General features: G+C 39.7%; 1 protein-coding gene across 1 annotated transcript in view; it reads right to left on the bottom strand.

Moving 5' to 3' along the window:
• LOC120525311 (syntaxin-7-like) overlaps positions 1–16,621 on the bottom strand; it is a 184,432-nt gene extending 167,811 nt beyond the window's left edge. Inside the window, exon 1 of the mRNA XM_039747497.1 lies at positions 16,520–16,621. The gene's annotated coding sequence lies outside the window, so the exon portion shown is untranslated. The remainder of the gene's footprint in view (positions 1–16,519) is intronic.
• Positions 16,622–19,102: the final 2,481 nt, after the last annotated feature.

Raw genomic sequence — 19,102 nt, 5'->3', positions numbered from 1 at the left:
CAAAAGCCAATAGATTAAACTGATAAAAAAAAACATTTAAATTAATTTACGGAATAAAATTAGTCAAGTTCCACAAAAGGTTGTTAAAAGGCATATTATCCTAGTTTTTTTTACAGTGAGTCTTTTTAAAATGAACTGACAAACACACAGAAAGTACAATCCACCACCATCACTGTAGTTTTCCCAACACTAGAAGAGGCAACTGATACTGATTATTGCTAGGACCCAGTCCATCTGTCATTATCACAGGTAAGCTCCTTTCTCTGCTCTAGCCAGCTCTGCCTAATCACTCCAGCGCACACCTGCAGATCCTAGTGGTCTTCTTCATCTATCCTCTGTGGCAGCACAGTCCCTCTGCCTCATTTCACTATGCTGCATCAACAAGATTTATTTTCAGCAGCTGTCAGCTACCAACAGCTCTTTCTCTTTTATTCTCTTTGCTAATCAACATTTTCCATCACTTCAATCAACCCATCTTATTTCTTTCATTTGATCCCAATCTCCTCCTTTCATTGTCCAAACCACCCTCTGCACCTGATGCTGCATTTAATAGCATTTCCTCCCACGCTGCCCCCAGTGACCACAGCTACAGTGTTAATTTACAATCCCCTGGCCCATCTAATGGTGATTATTCAATGTAAAACAGGCCGGTAAGGACATCACATGCCCAGTGCAAAAAGCACCACTTTGAAAAACTTAAAGGAAACTACAAATCATGTCAGTGAACCTGTGTCATGCCCTGCAACACCATCATGAAAAGTTTTCAACTTTTCTCTGAAGGCACATTTTAGGACTTTCACGCTCATGATCTGCCTATTTGTATTTGGTGAGTAGTCTTCAATAGTCAGTCTTTGAATTATTTGTAACTTGCATTAGCATAAGTTGTTTAGCCTGTGAAACTTTATTATAAAACATATGCTAAAGAAACATTACTTAGCCTCTAAAGTTACATATCTATACTAATAAAAGGCAAAGCCCTCACTCACTCACTCACTCATTCACTCACTCACTCACTCACTCACTCACTCACTCACTGACTCATCACTAATTCTCCAATGTCCCGTGTAGGTAGAAGGCTGAAATTTGGCAGGCTCATTCCTTACAGCTTACTTACAAAAGTTGGGCAGGTTTCATTTCATTTTAATGGTCATAACTGGAAGGTATTTTTCTCCATTAACTGTAATGGGAGTTGAGCTGGAAAGACGTGGGGGGCGGAGTTTTGTGTGACATCATCACGCCGCCCACGTAATCACGTGAACTGACTGTCAATGCAGTACGTAGAAAACCAGGAAAACCTCCAAAAAGCGCTTAAGAAAACATGCATTATATAATTGAGAAGGCAGCGAAACAATAAGAAGCGAGCGAGTGACATATACTACCATATTCATGAGTGCTGCTACCTCGGAAAGAAAGCAAGGTGTAAACCTAAACTTTAAATTAAGTTCATAGACAGGCTACCGCTGGCGTTTCACATGCCCACAGGTAATGCGGGATACAAGTTTAATGAGAGGGCGCGGGATATAAGCGAGTTTTGATCACTTTGTAACTAAGTTAAAATTGTAGGTGAAGGGGTGTGCTTATGCAAATTCCGAGAGACTGTGTTTGTGGGGGATTGACAGTTAAGGCGGGTGGGGAAGTCACGTCATCATCTCCCCTCCCATTTACCTCATTTCGCTCTGAGCTGAGCTCCGCGGCTAACGCCGTCTTCCGAAGCAACTTCGTCACACTGCCACCAAATACTCACAGAAAAATCCACAAGTTAATACACACACTGTCTCTAGAGTTTCTCCACACTGAATCCTCCAGGCACTACTTACAAAAGGTTACATTGACAATCGTGTTACGTTATTTTTAAAATCTTTCCTTTTCTTAGCACAAGCACAGCTGAGAAGCTTCGATGCATGTGCTCCATAACGCTTAAAAATAATGCATTTAATCACACTTTGCATTACAAGCAAAGGGAGCTTTTGTCAATGCATGATTTCCTGGTACACGATTACATTGATCAGCGCATCCCGATTCATTTTACCCCAGCACCACCTTAGTTTGAGAAGGAAGTATGAAAAAATATGAGGTTAACACAGAAAAACAGATCACCAATTCAAGCTTTATGAATAATCGATTAAGCCATCAATAATTGTTTTGGTAAAGCCATCCTCCTTCCATTTTATAATTTTTCCGCCACTAGCCATGATTAAATGAGCGGTAAAAAGTAAGAGCAAAGTGAGGGTGACTTATTTAGGCAGGCATATATATGACAGCAACACTCATGACAATGTCAATCATGTTACGTTATTATTAAAATGTTTCCTTTTCTTTTTCATTACTTCTTTAACACACTACTTCTCCGCTGCGAGGCGCGGGTATTTTGCTATATATATAATATATGAATGACCTCCAAAGAGCGCTGAGACTTTTGATATCATGAGCGTGTGTACAAAGGGGTCTCCTGCCCAGCAAAAGTCGAGCAGCCAGCGCGCGTGCATAGCTGTGCCGGCCTTTGAGGCGCTGACTGCGCTTCTGCCTTAAGTCAAAGTGAGCACTTTTAAGTTTTTTCTTCCTCCCCCTGCGCTATAGCCCAGACAAGTGCAAACACAGGACCCCTTTTCTACACCATGGCAAAATAATATTAAGGCGATTCACACTTTCTTTTGCACGTATACGATTATCAGGTCCTCACCTCGAATTATGAAGACACGCACACGAGTGCAGGACTGACAGTGCCATCACAGCCGATTAATGGCGGGGCGTCTCACCAGTCTACACAAGACCCACGCGACTGTCCCCAAAAGGCGATCATAACGTCAGCGAACACATCTCTCTATACTATATAAAAGAAAAAGGCAACTTTCCTTTCTTTACACCTTTTTCCTTTTATCCCAAACCAAAGCCTTTCTCTCTTAACACTGCAGAGGACACAAAACTATTTTCTTTAATTGCGGTAAGGCACATTACCAGAGGCACAAATTTGAACGTTCACATAGAAAATGTAATTTCTATACCACAGCCGTCATGTAGCGCCTTTCAAAAGGGATCTACTACCGAGAGATGATCCATATACATTTTAGCTGCTGTTAGTTACTTACCTGTTGTGTTACACAGTCTTTAAAATGTAGTTTACCTGAAACCACTCCAGTAGTGCTCAATGTACCTGTACTTCTTAAAACGTTAATGTTTTACTGTTTAATAACTTATAGACTATATTTTATTATTTTTCCCTTGCACTCAGTGACCAAAGCTATACACACACATATAGACACATACAAACATACACACAAGTATATCTATGTGTATATATATGTATGTATGTGTGTATATATATATATATATATACACACACACTATCTAGATTATATATATATATATATATATATATATATATATATATATATATATATATATATATATATATATATATACACACATACATACATACATACATACATACACACATATATATAATTTGTGTGTGTGTATGTATGTATGTGTGTGTATATGATGTAGATAGGTATGTATATATATATATATATATGTGTGTGTATATGTAGATATGTATATAGATATGTAGATATGAAGATATGTATGTGTATATATATATGTATATATATATATGTATGTATGTGTGTATGTGTGTATGTGTGTATGTGTGTATGTGTGTATGTGTTGTATGTGTGTATATGACAGCAGCAATCCAAGCTGTGAGAAAACAGTAAAAGGAGGCGTGTCAGGCGTCGTGGTACATTTTCTGATGCAGCTACCGAAAACAACTTCGTGCGCTGCCACCAAATACACAAAACAATTACTTTGACAATCATGTTACATTATTTTTAAAATGTTTCCTTTTTCTTTTCATAACTTCTTTAACACATGACATCGCTCGAAGCGCAGGTATTTTACAATATATATATATCACAGCGACACTCATAACAGTGACAAAACAATTACATTGACAATCATATTACGTTATTTTCAAAATGTTTCCTTTTCTTTCTCTTTCCTTCTTTAACACACTACTTCTCGCTGCCAAAGCATAGGTATTTTGCTATATATATATATATATATATATATATATAGATAGATATATAGATAGATAGATAGATAGAGATATATATATATATATATATATAGATATATATATATATATATATATATAGATAGATATGAGAACAACATATATATATATATATATATATATATATATATATATATATATATATATATCTATACTAATAAAAGGCAAAGCCCTCACTCACTCACTCACTCACTCACTGACTCATCACTAATTCTCCAACTTCCGTGTGGGTGGAAGGCTGAAATTTGGCAGGTTCATTCCTTACAGCTTCCTTACAAAAGTTGGGCAGGTTTTATATCGAAATTCTACACATAATGGTCATAACTGGAAGCTGTTTTCTCCATTTACTGTAATGGAGATGAGCTTGAGCGCCGTGGGGAGAGTTTAGTGTGACATCATCACGCCTCCCGTAATCACGCAGTACATAGAAAACCAGGAAGACCTCAAAAGCACTGAAGAAAACATGCATTATATAATTGAGAAGGCAGCGAAACAATAAGAAGCGGCGAGTGACATATACAACCATATTCATGAGTTCTGCTACTTGAAACAAAGCACGATGTAAACCTACACTTTAAATTAAGTTCATAGACAGGCTGCGCTGGCGTTTGTAATTTAGTGCCTGCCCATATAAGGCCGTCCGTCAGCGGCAATCCAATAGCAAACTCCCACTAAATATTCACGGGTGAAGGACTGTGCTTATGGAGAGGAAGATGAGATGGTCAGGGTGGTGTTTGACACAAACTCAGCGAAACTGCGAGAGAAAGTTTTAAGTGCCAGGACTAAGGTAACATTAAATACAGCCATGGACATAGCACAGATGGCACCAGCACAGCTGGGAACCTTCGATGCATGTACACCGAGTGGCTCACGTGAACTGACGCAGTGCACAGATAAAAGCAACAGTTCCAAAGGCTGAACAAAACCGAATTACACAATTGAAAAGGCAGCAAAAAATATGAAGCGTCTGATACATACAAGCATATTCATAAATCCAGCTACTGCGGAAACAAAGCACACGGTGGAAAAAGTCAATGTCCGCTAAAGGAAGACAGTGTAAAAAACCCGTGCATGCAGTGTGTCAGGTCTCAGATAAAGAAGAAGACGAGCTGTTTATTGATGCAGTAAGAAGCGAATCGATGAATGAAACCTGTCATCTTTACAACGATTGACAAACACGGAATGTAACTTGAACACAACACATCCTACAAATACGAACCTGATTGAAAGAAATAATGATAATCAAATCCTTGATGACAGCAACACTCAGTAACACTCACAAAACAAATACTGTATATTGACAGTCATGTTACGTTATTTTTAAAATGTTCCCTTTTCTTTTTCTAGCTTTTTTAACACACTACTTCTCCGCTGCGATACGCGGGTATATATATATGTGTATATATATATCCCGATCTACATACTCGAATAATGGATACTTTATTCGCCATCAATGATTGTTTTGGTAAAGCCATACTCAGTGTATTCATTAGATGAGCGGTAAAAAGTAAGAGCGAGGGAGGATGACTTATTGAGGCATGCAGGCTGTAGTCTTGCGTCAACTCTATCTGAATTGCGCGATCACATTTGAAAAATATATCTTTTCAAGTTCTATTTAGTCCATATGTGTCAAACTCAAGGGCGGGCCACATCCGGCCGGCGTAATTATATCCGCCCCGAGATCATTTTATATACTGTATTATTGTTATTAATGGCCCGGGTATATGAAGCGCTGGTAACACAATAAACTACAGATCCCATAATGCAGCGCTTCAGCTGCCTTGCCGAACACTTACCGCGTTAATCAAGTCTAGCTTATGATGCTGCAAGTTATTGCGAAGCTAGCTCACACGATGCTGAAGAGAAAAGTTGATTCTGAAAATGAGCCTTTAAAACCGATGGGAGGCTGAGTATATGTTTACTGAACCCGTGTGTCTCATTTGTGGAGCTAATGTGGCTGTAATTACAGAATTTAATCTAAGGCGGCACTATGAGACAAAACATCAGGGTAACCTGAATGCAATGCAGAAGATACAGAAAGCAGAATAATTAAATAAGAATCTGACACTTCAGCGGACGTTTTTACCCGTGCACAATCACAAAGTGATTTCAAGTGAAACTGCTTTTATGGGAATCACAAATGCACCAGTGCACCTTGCCCCACTTTCCCTGTTGCCAAGTAATGTTAAACCAAGTCGTCACTACGGTGTTCCCAAATCGCACTTTGCTGATAAACTGGCGCACTGCGCACTGAGTTTGCACGCGCTTTGGTGACTTTGAAGAACAAAAAAAGTCCGTCTACATGCGGCTCGAACCTTGTGCATGTTTGGTAGCACATATCTGTGTGAGAAGCTCTTCTCAGTGATAAAGACTAACAAAACAGCACACAGGAGTCGCCTCACTGATGAGCACCTGCAATCCATCCTGAGAATCTCCACAACACAGAACCTCACACCAAACAGAAACGAACCTGTTGCCAAAAAAAGATGCCAGGCGTCCAGCTCTAAAATGACATATGAGCAAAGACAACTGAATGATTTGATTTGTTATTGCTGAAAGGAACACATTTTATTTATATTTCCAGGTTTTGTTATGCAGCATGTTCATATTAGAATTTGTATAATTTTGACAGGATATATTTTTATGGAGAGCAAAATCTTTTGGGATATTTAAAATCTAAGTTTATTTTTTATATAAAATTACATAAGAGTAAAGAAATTTGAATGTTTGTTCTTTTAACGTTTACTTTATTTCTAACTTGTATAATTTAGACAGGATATATTTTTATGGAGAAGTTGTTTAAGGTTTGAGTTGATTTATTCACGAATAATATTCCTGTCTGTTTTTACCATTCCTACCTTCTATTTAAAATTTAAATAGAACTTGAACAAATACGATAGTTCATAATATCCACGCAGACTTGCACGTAAGAGCAGGAGTTATCCGTTTTAACAAGCAGCGTATTGCACTGATACGAAATAGCTGTGTGTGTATATATGTAGATATGTATGTATATGTATATATATGTTTATATATGTGTGTGTGTATGTATGTATATATATATGTATTTGTGTGTATATATGTGTATGTATGTATGTGTGTATGCATATGTATGTGTATATATGTAGATATATATGTATGTACTGTATATATGTGTATATATGTGTATATGTATAGATATGTATATATATATGTTTATGTGTGTGTGTATTCTGCTAGTCTATATATATAATTCACTAAGGCAAGACAACCATGGAAAGCACGCCGGAAGGGGCGTGGATTCACTAAGCCGACGACAAGTGAGACAACTACGGCGCACGCAGGAAAGAGCCACGCCCACCAACTCCAAGACCATTGGATACGACAACAACTCGCAGGGCCACACCCACCAACTCGGAGGCGACGACACAGAAAAAGTGGCGTCATTTATATTCGTCTGTCGTAGAGGCCACATGCAGTGCAGGTCAGGTTATGTCATGTGCATGTCGTGCACCTCCGAGCTACGTTGAGGCATGTTTCTCGCAGAGGTGAATCGCCATATGCAGCGTGTGAAACGGTTTGCAAGGGGTATCCCATGGGATCCTTAAAACAATCCTTTACAACTGAGGATGAAGCACAATGAAGTAAGCAGTCTTTAAAAACCAACTTTTCGGTTATGGCCTTGCGACCGCATGCACCATAGCAAACTGTTTTACACGCTACATACAGCTATTTGCTTCCGCGACAAACATGCGTCTTCTTAGATGCTCCTGCAGGAACACGGAAGACGTTTTCCTGCCCACTAACGCTCCTTTTTCACCGGACGGCATCTACCCTCACTCTCTAGGCATTCACACTGCCTGCCCATTTGCCCGGATGCAAAACTCACCGACCACCCAGTTAGTCCCTTTCGTCTGTGGTAAGAGTCCGCATGCACGTCTGAGCCACGCGGCGTTTGTTATGCCACAGGTTCACTATTGTGTTGTATTTTGCTCTCTCCAGAGTTCCATCTTTTTATTCACTTACTGTTGCATTCTCACACCAACCCGTTTTAGACATCCGTGTCTTTCCAGAAGTGTTTAGCATTCAATAAATAGTTATGCATGACATTGAGCGTGTGTCTACCCGGCGTGGGTAGGCCGTTGAACCCCATTCGGGCTGCAAGCCGTAGAATTCCCACTAAATGTGACTCATACGCTCCCACTCATTACGTCCCTAACCTTTTTGCACACCCCCCTCCTACCGTGGTCGGGTATCTTGGTGGATTATATATAGAAAATCAGCCAAAACCGAAGGGTATCCCATGGGGTCCTTAAAACATTCCTTTACAACTGAGGTTAAAACACAATGAAGTAGGCAGTCTTTAAAAAACGAGTTTTCGGTTGCTGTTTTACACGCTACATGCAGCAATTCGTATTCCGCGACAAACATACGTCTTCTTAGATGCTCCTGCACTTTGTTCACACCCCCCTCACTACTACCGTGATCAGATGTCTTGGTTGGATTATATATATAAAGGCAGTCAAAACCGCACAGAGCAATGAAAAGTCTACAGTTCCATCTTTTCATTCTCTTTTTGTTGTATCCTCAAACCCTCCCTTTTTAGACAGCTGTGTCTTTCCAGAAGTGTTCAACCATCAATAAATAATTATGCGGCATTTGTTATGCCGCGGGTTCACTATTGTGTTGTATTTTGCTCTCTCAGAGTTCCATCTTTTCATTCACTTACTGTTGTATTCTCACAGCAACCCGTTTTAGACAACCGTGTCTTTCCAGAAGTGTTTAGCATTCAATAAATAGTTATGCATGACATTGAGCGTGTGTCTACCTGGCGTGGGTAGGCCGTTGAACCCCATTGGCCTGCAAGCCGTAGAATTCCCACTAAATGTGACTCATACGCTCCCACTCATTACGTCCCTAACCTTTTTGCACACCCCCCTCCTACCGTGGTCGGGTGTCTTGGTGGATTATATATAGAATAGCAGCCAAAACTGCACAGAGCAATGAAAAGTCTACGTCACTCACAGGTACATCTGGACTATGTAAAGACGGCGACTCAAGTGTCGAGTTGGAGGTGGGCACATGAGCGGGCAGTGCATACTGAACGAGAAATCAGCAGACTAGCATGACGGACGGAGCTGAATGGACATCATTCTCCTTTCCTCCCGTTCCACACTCCGCGCCGTGCACCCCCATCCCTCCGTCTGGCAGGAGAAGGTGCGAGGACAGTGCGCCAGTTTTCAGTCACGGACGATTGTGTGTTGGTTCATTCCGTGCATTGTTACAATGTTGCTTTTTTTGGTGATTTATTACATTACAGATTTTTCAAATGTTAATTTTCTCCCTCTGCTTAAAAATCATTAAAAAACCAGCCTGATTATGCGGCGTATGGTACGCCGCGGGTTGGCTAGTAAAACATCATTTATGTGACACATGATGAGTTAGCTATCTAGTTGATGAGGTAATATTATAAAGAACATGCAAATTTATTAGCATTTAACTTCTAAGGTTACATATGAAAAACCAACAAATGGCCATATTTGAATTGTTAATAAGGAGCCTATAATCTTAAACATTTATACGTCACGCTAACTCAGATATTACAGTAACTTACAACAAATTCACCTCTTAAAAGTAAAATCATTCTTTTAGACTAACAGTAACAACTTTAAGTCAGATTAATGGTCTACTCTCCTATTCCTTCACTAGTTTGGAGACTTGAAGCTTTACTAAAAATGGTTGCTCAAAGAAGCTTAACATTTGTCTAAACTCATAAAGAGTTAAAATGGCTACAAAAGTAAACTTCACACAAATGATAGAAAGTTTTTCCTTTACACAGAGGACTGTAGATACAAGTTATGAATTTAAATTACTAAATATATGGTATACTGTAGTTTGATACATGGAAAAAGTTAACAAATTGTGTGACTGGCAGTAGTACTTTGGTTACCTCTCGAATTCTATTCAATGTCATTTTGAAGAGTTTTTCAATAGACACTGATAAGCTATGATATGTTGGGCTGAATGGCCTCTACTTGTCGCAGTTGTTATAGAACTGAAACTAGTATTCAATATTTTCATAATTAAAAAAATATTACTTTTGATATTAATTGGTGTTGTCAAATATTTTTATATTACTACCAATACAGCCAATGCACCCTGAGCTTCCATTCTGTGGACAAAATGGTGATAGTTACCAATTGCACACAAACCACAAAATACATATTCCTACCTTTGTGTACCTATTTGATAGACTGTATATAAGAGTTTCTGAGACATTTCATGTAAACATCCTACAAAGTAAGAGGTTGAATTAGGACAATGGAACCTGAAGTCTCTTGAGTTGTGACATAATTCTGACCAGTTGCCTCAGTCAAGAGTATAAAATAAAGAAAGGATAACTTGATGAACCACAATTTGCTTTCGGAGTGATGGGATACACTTTTATTATGTTCAGTTTGCCATTTATTTTCACAAAAAATACAACTTGTCTTTAATTGATCTGAGTTGAAATTCATATGATCCTACTGAAGTGGGAAGATGAAATGTCACTCATTGTTTTCAATGCAACTGATAACACTGAGCAAAACATTTTTACATACTTTGATGAAACTGGCATGACTGACAAAAATGGCTACAAATGATGTATTAGGTCTTTGGATGCAGTATTATAGTTGTTTATTTCAAATTAATGCTTTGTCGTATTGCCAGATGAATCAGACTGCAGTAAGCAAAGTCACTGATTAGCAAGTAGGTTTTTTAAACAACTTTGGGTTAGGTTATTTTTGTTTTCAGGTTAAAACCGGGTTGTGATTCATTCAGTTTTTGATTAGCATTTTTCTTGTACATAATATTAAAGCCAGTCAATTTTGTACTTAATTCCTGGGTGCTTATACCTTCTTTGCCAAATGAAGCTTTGCTAATTGTCTTGACAAAGTGAGATCTGCTTCTCACCTTTCTGAAATGTAAATGATTGAGTCATTGTATCCTTTCTTATTAAAGAAGATAAAAAACAGCTTTCCCACTGCAAACATTATGAAATAAAATATTCAAACTAATTAAACACATCTTGTATGGCTGCTGTGGTACAGAGGTGCAGTGGTATTGCTGCTGCTTTGCAGTAAAGAGGCCTGTTTGCATCCTGGGTCCTCCCTGCATAGAGTTTGCATGTTCTCCCTGTGGTTGCGAGGGGTTCCTCCAGATGCCTCAATTTACTCCCACAGTCCAAAGAGGCGCAGGTTAGGTGAATTGGCGATCCTAAATTGGCCCTAGTGTGTGTTTGTGTGACCTGTCCAGGGTTTGTTTCCTGCCTTGTGCCCTCAGATAGCTAGGACAGGCTTCAGCAGACCACCTTAACCTTGCTCAGGACAAAGTGGGTTTATGAATGACTGATTGACTGTATGGCTACAGCGTTCTAATTTTAGCACACCTGCTAAACTGTAAATGACTGAAAATTCACCTCTTCTAATTCTGAACTATGTTGCAAAATCAGTCTTTGAAAGAGTGCACACTCTAAGTATTCCTGCTCATATTTAAAGCCTACTTAATTCATGTCAATTATTCATTTAATTACTCCAAGCCAAGCCACCTTCTATTAAAAAGCACCTTCTGTTGCATAGTTTCATTTTTTGTATTAACTACATTGTTAAAAAATACAGGTTGTAAAATATCACTTTACTGCATTGTGTGGTTTCTCATAGAACCAGTACTTGACAAAGAACAGTTTTAGTGTTAAAATAGTCATTTGAACATGAAATTGAATCTTTGGGCAATGAAAAGGTTCCTAATATGTGGACAAAACAGAAATCTTTAACATAAAGTAGGCTACCTAGTGGGACACTGAAAGATCAAGAAAATCTAAACTTAGCCAGTGTTACTGTATGCAGCAAGGGTCTGTTGAAAATTATGAACATACTGCTATTTCACAAAAATGGAATTATCATCTATTCATGGTGATATATAGAGCCCGTTAGGGATCTAAGTGAATAGAAGTTTACTTAGCTTAGAAGATTGACTGTTGCAGTAGAAATTTAATGATGTTATTTCGGAATTCTTGCCTTGCTGGCAAAATCTTTCTTTTTCATTCCTGCTAGCTATAAGCCATCAGACTACTTGTATGCAGCAGTAAACCTTGTACCTAAACATAGAGCAAGCTTAAGGGTTGAGTATGTTCATATGTTCACATTCATTAATAGGAGCACTGAACTGCTCAAAAAATTAATAAATGCAAAACAATGTTATACAGAGACAGTGAAGAAATCTATTATTTTGATTGCATTTTAGTTTATTAAAAGTAAATTAGAATTTTTTTGTTTATCTTTGAAGGATTTTTGAATATTGCATAATAAGCACATTTAGGGGCCCCAGGGGTGGATGAGATATGCCTGGGGTTCCTCAAGGCTCTGGATGTTGTAGGACTCTCTTGGTTGACACACCTCTGCAACATTGCATGGACATCAGGGACGGTGCCTCTGGATTGGGGTTGTGGTCCCCCTCTTTAACAAGGGGGACCGGAGGGTGTGTTCCAACTACAGAGGGATTACACTCCTCAGCCTCCATGGAAAAGTCCATTCAGGGGTCCTGGAAAGGAGGGTCCATCAGACAGTCGAACCTCAGATTCAGGAGGAACAGTGTGGTTTTCGTCCTGGTCACATAACAGTGGACCAGCCCTACACCCTTAGCAGGGTCCTGGAGGGTGCATGGGAGTTTTCCCAACCAGTCTACATGTGTTTTGTGGACTTGGAAAAGGCGTTTGACCGTGTCCCTCGGGGAATCCTGTGGGGGGTACTCCGAGAGTACGGGATACAGGATCCCCTGATAAGGGCTGTTTGGTCGCTGTGCAATCGGTGTCAGAACTTGGTCCACATAGCCGGCAGTAAGTCAAACCCATTTCCAGTGAGAGTTGGACTCCGCCAGGGCTGTCCTTTGTCACCATTTCTGTTCATAACTTGTATGGACAGAATTTCTAGGCGCAGCCAGGGCGTTGAGGGTGTCCGGTTTGGTGGACTCAGGATTGGGTCAATGCTTTTTGCAAATGATGTTGTCCTGTTTGCTTCATCAGGCTGTGATCTTCAACTCTCTCTGGATCGGTTCACAGCTGAGTGTAAAGCGGCTGAGATGGGAATCAGCACCTCAAAATCCGAGACCAAGGTCCTCAGCCGGAAAAGGGTGGAGTGAACTCTCAGGGTTGGGAGCAAGATCCTGCCCCAAGTGGAGTTCAAGTACCTCAGGGTCTTGTTCACGAGCGAGGGAAGAATGGAGCGTGAGATCGACAAGCGGATTGGTGTGGCATCTGCAGTGATGTGGGCTCTGCATCAGTCTGTCGTGGTGAAAAAGGAGCTGAGCCGTAAGGCAAAGCTCTCAATTTACCAGTCCATCTATGTTCCTACCTTCACCTATGGTCATGAGCTATGGGTAGAGACCGAAAGAACGAGATTGTGAATACAAGTGGCCGAAATGAGTTTCCTCTGCAGGGTGTCTGGGCTTTCCTTTAAAGATAGGGTAAGAAGCTCAGTCATCTGGAAGGGGTTCAGAGTAGAGCCGCTGCTTCTCCGCATCGAGAGGAGTCAGATGAGGTGGCTCGGGCATCTGATCAGGATGCCTCCAGGACACCTCCCTGGAGAGGTGTTCCGGGCACGTCCAACTGGGAGGAGGCCCCGGGGAAGACCCAGGACACACTGGAGGGACTATGTCTCCTGGCTAGCCTGGGAACGCCTCGGGGTTCCCCCGGAAGAGCTAGAAGAAGTGGCCGGGGAGAGGGAAGTCTGGGCCTCTCTGCTCAAGCTGCTGCCCCCATGACCCGACCTCAGATAAGCGGAAGAGGATGGATGGATGGATCAATACACAGGACCTTTTCTTAAACTGGTATAAGCACTCTGATTGTATTGAGTTATAAAGAAATAAACTAGATTTACATTAAAATAAAAAATAAACAATGTGAGGAGATCAGCATGAGTCTTTATATACTGTATTTATCCAAGTCAGTTTGCATAGTTTTGTAATTTAGTACAGTATATTTGAATAGCTTTTTGAGAGTTTAATTAGCAAATTCAAAACTGAAGGTAAGTTGACTTTGTCGGTAGTTCTAATGGGCAAGTCACCAGTTGTAGTGGTTAAGGTTTCCAACCTTAAGGTTGTTAATTCAAATCCCGCCACTGACACTGTGTGACCATGAGCAAGTCACTTCACCTGCCTGTGCTCCAATTGGGAAAACAAAAGAAATTAAACCAATTGTATCTAAACTGTTATTAAGTCACCTTGGATAAAGGTGTCAGTCAAATAATAATACCATCATGGCAGATGCTTATTCTGTATAGTGCCTTTCATAAGGAAAGCTGTTTCAAAGAGCTGTAAAACATTTGTCAGCAATCTAAGATGAAAATAAATACACTGCAATATGTAATGTTAAATTAATGTATTATTCTTAACTACAGTAAAGCAGTTTGTGCTGCCTCTCACAAATGATTTGTTACAGTTCTTGGCGAAGGGAGGGCAAATGTTGACATTTAATCACTGTTTTTAATTTTATTAAGCTTCTTTCTTGCAGTATGTTTTAAAATCTGGTTAAATTAGGAGACTTTGTTTGGTGCTCAATAAGGAAATTCTGAAGTATTTACCATAATTTTTTTTCTGAAGCAAGTTATGTAATATGTTAACGATAAGTACTGAACTGGCAGTCTTGCGTTTTACAGTCATTTTCACCTTTCATATTGTTTAAAATAACATTCTTCAAATGCATTCTTACAGTTGGCTTGACCTTGGCAGTATCTGGCACAAGACATGATGTAAAAATACATTCCAAACAGTTATGAAATAAGACATGAAATGAAAATGAAAGTGTCACTTTAGGGCAACCATAAAGAGTCTGTCTTTTTAACAGGTTTGAGGCAGTGGGAGCTGGAGTAAGGAACACACAGAAAAAAAAAACACTTTGTTTTTCATTTTCTAACCCGCTTAGTCCTGAACAGGGCTGCAGAGGGATGCTGGAGCTTATCCCAGCTAGCATAAGGCAGCAACAAACCCTGGACAGGGTACCAGTCCATCACAGAGCAAACACACCCATACCCTAAGTCCAATTTAATATTGCCAATCCATCTAACTTGAATGTGTCTGGACTGTGGAAAGAAACTCGAGTACCCTGAGAAAACCCACACAGACATGGGGAGAACACTCCACACTGGGAGGACCTGGAACGTGAACCCTGTTCTCCTTACTGCAATTTGTGATTGTTGTAATTAATATTAAGTTCTGTATTTTAAAACATTCATTTTAATCAAAGTAGTGATGTTTGGCGACATGTTACAAGTTTCTTAGACATGCAAGTAAGAACTTTGCAGTATTCTGTACATGTAACAACAAGCCTACTACTTTTGACAAGAAGTAAATCTATCACAGGATCAGTTCACACTCAGTCAACTAAGAATTGCTACATAACCTAACATGCTTTTTGGGTGATTGGAGGTGAACCACAGAAGTCAAAGGAAAATTCACGCAGACATCGAGGGAATATGGAGAGTCTACCCAGATAACAACTGAGACCAAGATTCGAACTCAAACCATGCGGCAGCAGCGTTAACTACTGCGCCACAGTGCCATGTCTTCCATTATACTTCTGTAACACATTAAAATCTTAAGCTTCTTAGTTTTCATTTTTAAACAGGTATCATCTAACTTTGTTTCTCTTGATCTGGCAACAAAGAAGCAATGGAAAAAAAAACTTCATACTAAACTGGCATTTGTAGCGAAACAGAAACACCACCTGTGCTATGTCTCTATGATACTTTACAACATTTTACATATGAAACGATCGTGTTCTCTCTCTTAATTCCTGAAATGGAGAAAGTGAATGATCCATATACTGTAAATGCACTAGTTACATATTATAGTATACTAGCAACTAATTTACTTCCTGCACCACCACAAAGTGTTAACTTTATGCAAATACTCGCCTCTCTGAAAAGCACCTTCATAGCAGATCGAAAATAAAAGTAATTATTCATTTTTATGTTATTTAACGCCCGAATTCTTAATATGACTCATAAGGGAAATCAAAAGACTTCTAAACTGCTGCGGGCAGCCACGGCAAACAAACTACAAAAACCTGAGAGTAAAAGAATGAGGAACTTGTTCAACATACTTGGCATACTGTAAGCCAATGCAGAGCTATTCGTCCTTCTTTTGGAAACTGTCGTCGGAGACTGAAAACGCTGAAAGGTATTGATCGTCCTATGTAAACTATATACTCATAATGGTGTTCATTATTTTGCAGAAAAATTACACATACTGTACACATGCATCGTTTTATGAAAAGACAGCATACACCTGTTTTTCATCCTGTTGTCAGTGTTAGACCAAATGAAAAAGTCGACCTAACTGAAACCTTTCGAAAATCACAGATTTGCGACTTTTCTTTTCTTTTTTAAAAAAAAAACACTGAAACAATTCCACCACACTTGCCAGTTGCCTTACCCTGTTTTACCGGCAGGTTATTTGCTGTTTCTCCCCAGTTGAAGCCAGTACACAAATCGGTCAGCTGACTGTGTCGAAGTGCGCCTGCGCGAGAGGCCGCGTAGTCCGTTTTGAAAGGGAAGTGACTGTTCAACTGAACTTTTTCTCTTCACTTTTTTAAACCGTGTGTTGCTGCGGGTCAAAACTGACTCACCTCACGCCGCTCATTTTACTGCGATGCCGTAATCGTGTTTTGTAATAACTGCACGAATAACATACAGTGCATAAACCCTCAAAGGTTTACACGAATAAACAGAAAAAAAGTATATTGGGCTTTAGTATCTAATATATTATACTAGCGTATGAGATTAACATCAAGATATACATATTTGCATTCAGTACACATTTACATCTAAAACACGGGTATCAAAAATGACTTGTGCAGCATAAAGCACAGTGTTGAAGGATGGGAACAAAAAAAACTTATGATATAAGGCAAGGGTCTCCAACTCAGTTCCTAAAGAGATTTAATTATAGCCACCTTCTTAATTAGCAACCAATTGCTGCTGCTAAAGGAATTACTACTACTACTATATATTTTTTAACTTTGATTTTAATTATGTAAATCATGTACAAATACTTTTTATAGAATAGTTTAGCATTTAACACAGCTAACCCCTCTAAACTCATCACCAGGCTGAAGGACCTGTGTCTGAACACTTCACTGTATACCTAGGTTTTTACATTTAAATTTTTAACAGGCAGATCCCTGGTGGTTTAAGTGGGTGGCCACATTTCACCATCCCTTACTCTCAACACATGTGCTGCACAGTGCTGTGTTCTGAGTCCACTGGAGTACTCCCTCCCTCTACTCATACAACACTCATGGCAACATAAGGCGGGGTGGTGGCTCTGAGGCTGGGGATCTGCACGGGCAATTGGAAAGTTACTGGTTCGAATCCTGTAAATGCCAAAAGGGACTCTTCTCTGTTGGGCCCTTGAGCAAGGCCCTTAACTTGCAATTGCTGAGCGCTTTGAGTAGTGAGAAAAGCGCTATATAAATGCAAAGAATTATTAATTTTTTATACGACTTGAACATCAATGACAAGTTTTCTGATGACACAGTTGTAGGCCTGATTTCTAAAAATAATCAGCAGGCTTTCCTGGATGAAGTTGAGAATCTGTCACAATGGTGTCCGAACAAGTCTCCAGAATATCAAGAAGACAAATGAGTTGATTGTGGACAGCAGAGTCACTACCTCCCCCTTAGTATTAACAGTACACCAGTGGTGGACCGCTTGAGACACTTTGGTGTCCGTATTACAGACACCTCAGATGGCTCGGAGATTTTAGACTGACTTCCTGATTACTAAAGAACTTCTACATGTACACCACTGAATGTCTTCTGGCATTCCATACCACCTGGATTGGAAACAGCATGCAGCCGGACGGCAAGACTTAACAGAGAATGGTGTGATAAGTAGATATGATCAGTGGGTGTGCACTCTCCAATTTCTAGGACCTCCACACCAATCTATGTTGGGCCAAGGCAAAGAAAGTTATCAATGACAGCAGTAATCCTAAATGGTACCGCTGACTGAAAACCAGTTCAGAGAGGCCCAAACCCAGTTGCGGAAAATCTATAAATATGTAAAAGAAAAATTAATTATTATTTAATGGAGTAAAAATCATGGAATGAAAATAAAATATTTATTGAAGTATTCCCTTTAGGTCCACTATGCTCGATGGGTATTTATAAGAGACTAAATAAATGATCCATTCATTTTAACTGACATTATTATAGATAAAACAACTTTTTTAAAAAGCACTTTTAGGCTTATGATTTTATATATATAGAGTAGTTTAATCTGCTGCATTATAAATTCACCTAGGTCATTATAATATTTTGTTTGCCAATTCTTCATTATATACTTAATGCAATTTCTTCCTTGGAAAAATATTTCTTTTTAGAATATATGAAATTTTCTTTATGCTTGGATCCAGATTGCTTGGACAGGCCCCTCAACGCTGCCATTTTCTAGGAAGACTTTTGTGATGGAACCATGGAGCAAACCCCAAACCTCAACACAAACACACACAGATTCCCGGGTTCATATAAAGAATGGTAACACAAGCACAAGTTATCTTTCCCTTCCAATCACCTCTCCTCTCTCCACCACACTACCCTCCTCCAGTTGAGTGTTGCCTTCCTTCCTCCCAGCTCCGACTGACCAGGGCAAGGGAGTGTGGTCCCTTTTATTTAGAACCCAGGACTATTTCTGGTGCCAGGGCTGCTGCCCATTGGAAGTACTTCTGGGTCATACAGAAGTCCAATATAGTGAGAAGTATATCTCCCTGCAGTGCCCCCTTGTGGCACCCATTACAACTCCCAGCATTTCCTGCTGGCTCCAAAATAAGCGCTGATATGGAGGGCTGCTGCCATCTAGTGCCTGGGGGGAATAAACACCCTTTCAGACATCCCTTCCTTTAGGTCATAGCTTATGGAAGAGAAAATTATGCACTACTACAGGGGTCTTCAACTAAAATCTATCGAGGTCCAGTCAGAGAAAATTTCTTGAAGCAAAGGTCCGGTCCGTCTGAAGA

This window comes from Polypterus senegalus, chromosome 3, assembly GCF_016835505.1.
Source record: "Polypterus senegalus isolate Bchr_013 chromosome 3, ASM1683550v1, whole genome shotgun sequence".
In the NCBI taxonomy this organism is placed as follows: domain Eukaryota; kingdom Metazoa; phylum Chordata; class Cladistia; order Polypteriformes; family Polypteridae; genus Polypterus; species Polypterus senegalus.
This window is presented reverse-complemented; position numbering and strand designations above follow the sequence as displayed.